Raw genomic sequence first — 9,762 nt, 5'->3', positions numbered from 1 at the left:
ATAGATGGGGCTGTAGTTGAGCAGGTTGAGAGTTTCAAGTTCCTTGGTGTCCACATCATCAACACACTAACATGGTCCAAACACACCAAGACAGTCATGTGGAGGGCACGACAAAACCTATTCCCCCGCAGGAGACTGAAAAGATTTCGCATGGGTCCTCAGATCCTCAAAAGATTATACAGCCGCACCATCGAGAGCATCCTGACTGGTTGCATCACTGCCTGGAATGGCAACTGCTCGACCTCCGATCGCAAGCCATCCAGGACCTCTATACCAGCCGGTGTCAGGAAGGCCATATAAATTGTCAAAGACTCCAGCCACCCTAGTCATAGACTTTTCTCTCTGCTACCGCATGGCAAGCGGTACCAGAGCGCTAAGTCTAGGTCCAAGAGGCTTCTAAACAGCTTCTACCCCCAAGCCATAAGACTCCTGACCATCTAATCAAATGGCTACCCAGACTATTTGCATGGCCCCCCCTTTCACGCTGCTGCAACTCTGTTTATTATCTATGCATAGACACTTTAATAACTCTACCTACATGTACATATTACCTCAATTACCTCGACTAACCGGTGCCCCCGCACACTGACTCTGTACCAGTACCCCCTGTATATAGCCTCGCTATTGTTATTTTACTGCTGCTCTTTAATTATTTGTTACATTTGTTTCTTTTTTTTGTAGGTATTTTTCTTAAAACTGCATTGTTGCTTAAGGGCTTGTAAGTATGCATTCGGGGCCTGTGACAAACACAATTTGATTTGAACAACTGCAATTGGACAATAGAATAAATAGGGCTGAGCTTGCTCTATGCAGGGTGCATTGTCTCGCAAACACCAGTAATTAAAACGTTATTCACACAGTGTATGTCATCAATATGTTGATCGGTTCATTTCAGTCAATAATTCAGAATGAAAATGTCTAGGTAGCCTAGCCAGGCAGGTTATTTGAGGCACACCTCGTATGTCAGTGGCGGACCGCTGGCTTGGTTCTCTGAGCTTTTCCTTTGTCTGTTTTCATCCACAACACCCTCTTGCAGGTACTACCTTCTTCATCTTATTTTTGTCTCTCTCTCTCTCTCTCTCTCTCTCTCTGGCACTAAGAAGTTATCCTTTATCAACAGTATAATTTGTTAGCATTGAGAAATTATACAAAATGGCGATGGTCCCTGGTAAAGTATGCAGTCGACATAGGCTATATAATCTATAGTATAGTGTAAGTGATGCCTTCCGGGTATGGCTCCCCGTGTTTAACTCTAACTGTCACTCAAATAATGTTGCCTGATACTACTTTTGAACATCATATGCTCATATATAGTTATCTAATCTTCTTTCACCAAAGAATTCAGTTCTCCAAGCTTGCTGAAACTCTCCCGAAAGGCAGGTTTTCATTTTGAGCCCTGACCCCTACAGATACAGTGAGGGAAAAAAGTATTTGATCCTCTGCTGATTTTGTACGTTTGCCCACTGACAAAGACATGATCAGTCTATAATTTTAATGGTAGGTTTATTTGAACAGTGAGAGACAGAATAACAACAAAAATCCAGAAAAACGCATTTCAAAAATGTTATAAATTGATTTGCATTTTAATGAGGGAAATAAGTATTTGACCCCCTCTCAATCAGAAAGATTTCTGGCTCCCAGGTGTCTTTTATACAGGTAACGAGCTGAGATTAGGAGCACACTCTTAAAGGGAGTGCTCCTAATCTCAGTTTGTTACCTGTATAAAAGATACCTGTCTACAGAAGCAATCAATCAATCAGATTCCAAACTCTCCACCATGGCCAAGACCAAAGAGCTCTCCAAGGATGTCAGGGACAAGATTGTAGACCTACACAAGGCTGGAATGGGCTACAAGACAGTTGACAGTTGGTGCGATTATTCGCAAATGGAAGAAACACAAAAGAACTGTCAATCTCCCTCGGCCTGGGGCTCCATGCAAGATCTCACCTTAGAACTAGCTAGATAACAGGTCTATTAGGTTTTTCTCCAAAGTCCATTGGCAAGACCGCCAACACCGCCTTCCCTCACACAAAGGCTTGAAAAGCTTCAAGTTGCTACTATTTTAATTTGATCCCTAAATTGGTCGTTTCTATGTGGCAGTGTTGTTGCTTTATCTCCTTTTCAGAAAGCTCCATCACTGAGTTTTCTCCCCACAGTTTTAGGCAGCTAGCCTAACTTTAGCTTGGTTTGATGAGGAAGTGTGGGGGGCGTTGAGCATGCAAATAGCATGCATATAACAACGAATCAAAAAGTTGTTCAAAGTTGCTCAGAATTTACAAGCCGAAGTTTCCAGACCAGTGAGTCACAGCTTGCTGTGTCGTCATGTGGGTTGCGCATCATCCACTGATTATACCCTTCCACCTATCTGCTTCATGTTTCAGGTAGCCCACAAAAGCCAGCATGGATAGAATGAAAGAATTGACCAATTTTGCCACATTCTAATCATTCTCATGTGCCAACATATGGCCACGGTCCATGCCATGGTGAGACTTGCACTCCTGTAGATCTGAAATAGTCGGATGGTGAAATTTGCATCCAGCCAACCAGAAAAGCGAGGCGAAGCAATTCAGGCCTTCTTGAAATTCAAGACAATCCCAGTACTGCAAATAAACATTGTTTGTATTTTTATAATTTTTTACCCCTTTTTCTCCCCAATCGGTGGTATCCAATTGGTAGTTACAGTCTTGTCCGATCGTTGCAACTCCCGTACAGACTTGGGAGAGGCGAAGGTCGAGAGCCGTGCGTCCTCCGAAACACAACCCAGCCAAGCCGCACTGCTTCTCTTGACACACTGCTCGCCTAATCTGGAAGCCAGCCGCACCAATGTGTTGGAGGAAGCACCGTACACCTGGCGACCATGTCAGCATGCATTGTGCCCGGCCCGCCACAGGAGTCGCTAGTGCGCGATGGGACAAGAACATCCCTGCCAGCCAAACTCTCCCCTAATCCGAACGACGCTGGGCCAATTGAACGCCGCCCTAAGGGTCGCCCCAAGGACCTCTATGAAACATTATTTTTATAGTTAAAAAATATATTTAGTAAGCAGAAGAAATGTAGAATTAAATGTGGAGTGGTGCTTTATAGTTATGTGATGACATCTGTTGCCCCGCGTAAATTATTCAGCAATCATCATTTACTGTAAAAAAAAAAAAAAAACTGTGTTTCCATTATCATTTGTCACAATAAAGTTCGACAAAAGAAGTATTCACCAATGTCGAACGGATAAAAACACTGTCAATCTTTAGAAAATGTATCCTATACAGTGGCTTGCGAAAGTATTCACCCCCCTTGGCATTTTTCCTATTTTGTTGCCTTACAACCTGGAATTAAAATGGATTTTGGGGGGTTTGTATCATTTAATTTACACAACATGCCTACCACTTTGAAGATGCAAAATAGTTTTTATTGTGAAACAAACAAGAAATAAGACCAAAAAACAGAAAACTTGAGCATGCATAACCATTCACCCCCCAAAGTCAAAGCTTTGTAGAGCCACCTTTTGCAGCAATTACAGCTGCAAGTCTCTTGGCGTATGTCTCTATAAGCTTGGCACATCTAGCCACTGGGATTTTTGCCCATTCTTCAAGGCAAAACTTATCCAGCTCCTTCAAGTTGGATGGGTTCAGCAATCTTTAAGTCATACCACAGATTCTCAATTGGATTGAGGTCTGGGTTTTGACTAGGCCATTCCAAGACATTTCAATGTTTCCCCTTAAACCACTCAAGTGTTGCTTTAGCAGTATGCTTAGGGTCATTGTCCTGCTGGAAGGTGGACCTTCATCCCAGTCTGAAATCTTTGGAAGACTGAAACAGGTTTCTTTCAAGAATTTCCCTGTATTTGGCACCATCCGTCATTCCTTCAATTCTGACCAGTTTCCCAGTAACTGCCGATTAAAAACATCCCCACAGCATGATGCTGCCACCACCATGCTTCACTGTAGGGATGGAGTTCTCGGGGTGATGAGGTGTTGGGTTTGCGCCAGACATAGGGTTTTCCTTGATGGCCAAAAAGCTCAGTTTTAGTCTCATCTGACCAGAGTACCTTCTTCCATATGTTTGGAGAGTCTCCGACATGTATTTTGGCAAACACCAAACATGTTTGCTTAATTTTTCTGGACACTCTTCCATAAAGTCCAGCTCTGGAGTGTACGGCTTAAAGTGATCCTATGGACAGATACTCCAATCTCCGCTGTGGAGCTTTGCATTTCCTTCAGGGTTGTCTTTGGTCTCTTTGTTGCCTCTCTGATTAATGCCCTCCTTGCCTCGTCTGTGAGTTTTGGTGGGCGGTCCACTCTTGGCAGGTTTGTTGTGGTGCCATATTCTTTCCATTTTTCAATAATGGATTTAATGGTGCTCCGTGGTATGTTCAAAGTTTCTAATATTTTTTTTGTAACCCAACCCGGATCTGTACTGTACAACTTTGTCCCTGACCTGTTTGGAGTGATCCTTCGTCTTCATGGTGCCGCTTGCTTGGTGGTGCCCATTGCTTAGTGGTGTTGCAGACTCTGGGGCCTTTCAGAACAGGTGTATATATACTGAGATCATGTGACAGATCATGTGACACTTAGATTGCACACAGGTAGACTTTTTAAAAACGAATTATGTAACTTCTGAAGGTAATTGGTTGCACCAGATCTTATTTAGGGGCTTCATAGCAAAGGGGTGAATACAATATGCACGTACCACTTTTTCGATTCTTATTCTTTTGAATTTTTTGAAACAAGTACTTTTTTTCATTTCACTTTACCAATTTGGGTTATTTTGTGTATGTACATTACATGAAATCCAAATTATGGGTTGTATGCAACAAAATAGGAAAAATGCCAAAGTGGGTGAATACTTTTACAAGGCACTGTAGCTGCCGTTTCCATTACACATGACGCAATGTTTTTTGTTGTTGTGTATTCTACTATTCTAAGTCTCAACAATAAGTTGAGAACCCAACTGAGTTCCTGGGGGGGTCGGGGGCCCTCTAGTGGCCGGGGGCCCTAAGCTACTGATTTTGTCACTTATGCCTGGAGCTGGCCCTGGTTTTATGGAAAGTCTTTAAAAATGACTGTTTCGCATCGCTAACTGGCTACACAAAGTGGTAGACACCTGAATTACCATGCAGTTACGTCTTCAGAAAGTTGAAAGAAATACAAATCGCTGATGCGTTTACTAATATTCTTTACATGTAGGCTTTGGATGGAACGAATCTGCGCTCACGTTTTTCACTAGGTCATTCGGAAACAACTGCACAGTGAAGCCTATCAATACAATTATTTTTTGGGTGATTTTTTCCCTGGTCGCACTGGTTCTCCCAAAATAAAATATCAGGTCGCACAGCAAAATATCTAGGAGCATATGACCAAAATTGTCACACTTTAGAGCCTTGGTCAGACTGCCCTGCCTGGATCTCTGATTATGTGGTCTGTCTTTAGGGGAGGAGTGCAGTTGAGAAGCTCTCCCACTGAGAAGCTGAGTCCATCAGGTCCGGTCCTCCTGCCCCCAACCTCCAGGCCTAACACGAAGCAGATGGTGAGAGGAGATCCCCAGCAGTAAAGGACAGGCTGAGGCCTCTGCTGGAGGTACAACAAGAACTAGAACCTCATTTGGAAGTGGAATCTAACATAGGCACAATGGACCTGGAGCTATTGAAGTGTAGAGCTGTAGAGGTGGAGTTATGATATGTCACTATCTATGGGACCTTTGAGATAAGAGAGAGAGAGTTAGAAGAGGATGAGAGGAAAAGAAAGATGGAAGAGTGAGGAACAAATTATGGTCAGATTATGGTCAGAAAGACAAACCTACTTTGTTGAGGTGAGTTGAGTTTTGATTATAACTGACAACCTCATCCTGATTAATAATTTGTTCATCCATATTTACAATGCTAACATAGAGTTATCAATGTTTGAGGAACTACAAAATAGGTTCAGAGTTCAAGTTAATGGCTCCATACACACAGAAACAAACAAACACACAGACACACACACACACCATCCCTAATATAAAAGCTAAATATGTTCTTGACAAAAGGCTTAAAAATTAAGATGAAGAAGAATGTTTAAGCAAACCCTCCCTGTCTCATTGATATGGGTGAGTGCACAACGGACACCCATCATTTCACATCACCATAGCGATGAGGAAACCTTTGATCTTTGGGGTGGATGTGACAGGATGATGAGGCAACAAGCTCTCACAGTCTCAATGCAGAATTAGACATTCATCCACGTTCTCCAAACGTAACATTTCAAAATTGCTCCAAACATCACATTTCTAAGTTAAGGGTTAAGTTTAGGCACTCATTCCGAATGGTTAAAGTTTGGGATAGTGTTAAAATAATAAATAAATAAAAAAACAGTGTCCACGAATGGAATTGAACACACAACCTCCAGAGTCATAGGATTACTTTAGAGCCCTGCCTGGACCTCTGATTCTGTGGTGTGTCTTTAGAGGAGGGTTGCAGTTGAAAGGCTCTCCCATGGAGAAGAGAGTCCACCAGGCCAGGTCCTCCAGCCCCCAGCCTCCAGGCCTAACACGAAGCAGATGGTGAGGGGAGATCCCCAGCAGTAAAGGACGGGCTGAGGCCTCTGCTGGAGGTACAACAAGAACTAGAACCTCATTTGGAAGTGGAATCCTAACATAGGAACAATGGACCTGCACACTGATATACATAAAATGTTTGTGTGAATTTCCAGGCAGACTAGATGCTGTGCTGCGTATTACTGCATTTCACAAGGTCTATTGCAAATTTGTCACAAAAAAAGTGAAAATGAGAAGGTAATTTTTTTAGATTGCACAACCATCTAACCCTGCACCTTATACACTATCCCCAAAATCCATCACCCTATCCCACAACTTTGTCCCTAAACAATCCTACACCAGGCCGTCTGCCAACTTGCGTCTTCATCTTCCAACAACGATAACCCCTCTAAACAGGAGTGGGAGGGACCAGAGTCAAAATGTCCTTTTGGGCACACTTATTGGCTGACAGGAAGGACCTTTTGTTACAGTCTCTCTCATTCTTACACTCTCTGCCCACTCTCTCTTTCTTTGTCTCTCTAAATCAGTGGTCCTCAAACTTTTCTGAGTCGAGATCACTTTCTGAGTCAAAATGAAGGCAGAGATCTACCACTCAGAGTTTTTTATAAACAGGACTTAAAAGACGTAAGCCTATGCAACATGAACCTATTAAAAACAATTATGTAGCAATGATGTTTGTAGTCGGCTATATGCCCAAAACATTATCACTGCATATTGGCTAAGCTTGAATTGCCCTGCCAATGTTATTCTTCTCAGACCATTTTAAAATTATATTTCAAAACTGAAGGTATATGATCACACTGGTAATAAATCATCATTTGTTGTATTACTTGTGAGGCACAGCTGAGAGAGCATAAATTCAAATAATATGCTTTCTTTATTTTACTGGACTGATTATGCTTGCAATCTGATGATCAGTCTCAGTGGAGGGAGAGCATTAGAGGGTCTGCCTCTCAACATAGTACCATCTCTCAGTACCATCTCTCAGTATCATCTCTCAGTATCATCTCTCAGCTATCCCCCCTCTGCCAAGACTGACCAAAATACATATTACAACCTATGTGTTGTGATAATTGTGTTGTTTGCTCTATAACCTTTTAGTTCATATCCCTTGAAACCGTGATACAGTGCCTTGCGAAAGTATTCGGCCCCCTTGAACTTTGCGACCTTTTGCCACATTTCAGCCTTCAAACATAAAGATATAAAACTGTATTTTTTGGTGAAGAATCAACAACAAGTGGGACACAATCATGAAGTGGAACGACATTTATTGGATATTTCAAACTTTTTTAACAAATCAAAAACTGAAAAATTGGGCGTGCAAAATTTTTCAGCCCCTTAAGTTAATACTTTGTAGCGCCACCTTTTGCTGCGATTACAGCTGTAAGTTGCTTGGGGTATGTCTCTATCAGTTTTGCACATCGAGAGACTGCAATTTTTTCCCATTCCTCCTTGCAAAACAGCTCGAGCTCAGTGAGGTTGGATGGAGAGCATTTGTGAACAGCAGTTTTCAGTTCTTTCCACAGATTCTCGACTGGATTCAGGTCTGGACTTTGACCTGGCCATTCTAACACCTGGATATGTTTATTTTTGAACCATTCCATTGTAGATTTTGCTTTATGTTTTGGATCATTGTCTTGTTGGAAGACAAATCTCCGTCCCAGTCTCAGGTCTTTTGCAGACTCCATCAGGTTTTCTTCCAGAATGGTCCTGTATTTGGCTCCATCCATCTTCCCATCAATTTTAACCATCTTCCCTGTCCCTGCTGAAGAAAAGCAGGCCCAAACCATGATGCTGCCACCACCATGTTTGACAGTGGGGATGATGTGTTCAGGGTGATGAGCTGTGTTGCTTTTACGCCAAACATAACGTTTTGCATTGTTGCCAAAAAGTTCAATTTTGGTTTCATCTGACCAGAGCACCTTCTTCCACATGTTTGGTGTGTCTCCCCGGTGGCTTGTGGCAAACTTTAAACTACACTTTTTATGGATATCTTTAAGAAATGGCTTTCTTCTTGCCACTCTTCCATAAAGGCCAGATTTGTGCAATATACGACTGATTGTTGTCCTATGGACAGAGTCTCCCACCTCAGCTGTAGATCTCTGCAGTTCATCCAGTTTGATCATGGGCCTCTTGGCTGCATCTCTGATCAGTCTTCTCCTTGTATGAGCTGAAAGTTTAGAGGGACGGCCAGGTCTTGGTAGATTTGCAGTGGTCTGACACTCCTTCCATTTCAATATTATCGCTTGCACAGTGCTCCTTAGGATGTTTAAAGCTTGGGAAATCTTTTTGTATCCAAATCCGGCTTTAAACTTCTTCACAACAGTATCTCGGACCTGCCTGGTGTGTTCCTTGTTCTTCATGATGCTCTCTGCGCTTTTAACGGACCTCTGAGACTATCACAGTGCAGGTGCATTTATACGGAGACTTGATAACACAGGTGGATTGTATTTATCATCATTAGTCATTTAGGTCAACATTGGATCATTCAGAGATCCTCACTGAACTTCTGGAGAGAGTTTGCTGCACTGAAAGTAAAGGGGCTGAATAATTTTGCACGCCCAATTTTTTAGTTTTTGATTTGTTAAAAAAGTTTGAAATATCCAATAAATGTCGTTCCACTTCATGATTGTGTCCCACTTGTTGTTGATTCTCCAAAAAATACAGTTTTATATCTTTATGTTTGAAGCCTGAAATGTGGCAAAAGGTTGCAAAGTTCAAGGGGGCCGAATACTTTCGCACAAGGCACTGTATATAGACCGAAGGCAAAGACAATAAGAAGACAGAGTAGCAAAATACATTTAACCACACCTTTGTATCATCACAGAACCGGAGAGCAACATCTGTCTGGTGAAGTCAACAAAACATATTGCATGTAGCAAACAGTTACATGACCTACAGCATGGTCAAGCAAGGTAATGTTTCTGACATTTTCGGACTCCTAAACAGCTATTGATTAAGAACCACGGAGAGTCGATAGACAGAACAGGAGCTGCCTCCACTAATCCAGCAACATTTGTGTGTGTGTGTGTGTGTGTGTGTGTGTGTGTGTGTGCAAGTAGAAAAAAACATGTTGACTCACACCCATGCTATCCTCCTCTTCATGTTGCCTAAATGGTCTATGGCTGTCATTTATTTTTTTATTTTATTTCACCTTTATTTAACCAGGTAGGCTAGTTGAGAACAAGTTCTCATTTACAACTGCGACCTGGCCAAGATAAAGCATAGCAGTGTGAG

This window comes from Oncorhynchus tshawytscha, linkage group LG21 (genome assembly GCF_018296145.1).
Source record: "Oncorhynchus tshawytscha isolate Ot180627B linkage group LG21, Otsh_v2.0, whole genome shotgun sequence".
Taxonomy (NCBI): Eukaryota; Metazoa; Chordata; class Actinopteri; order Salmoniformes; family Salmonidae; genus Oncorhynchus; species Oncorhynchus tshawytscha.
The sequence above is the reverse complement of the archived record's forward strand: the minus strand, read 5'-3'. Positions refer to the sequence as shown.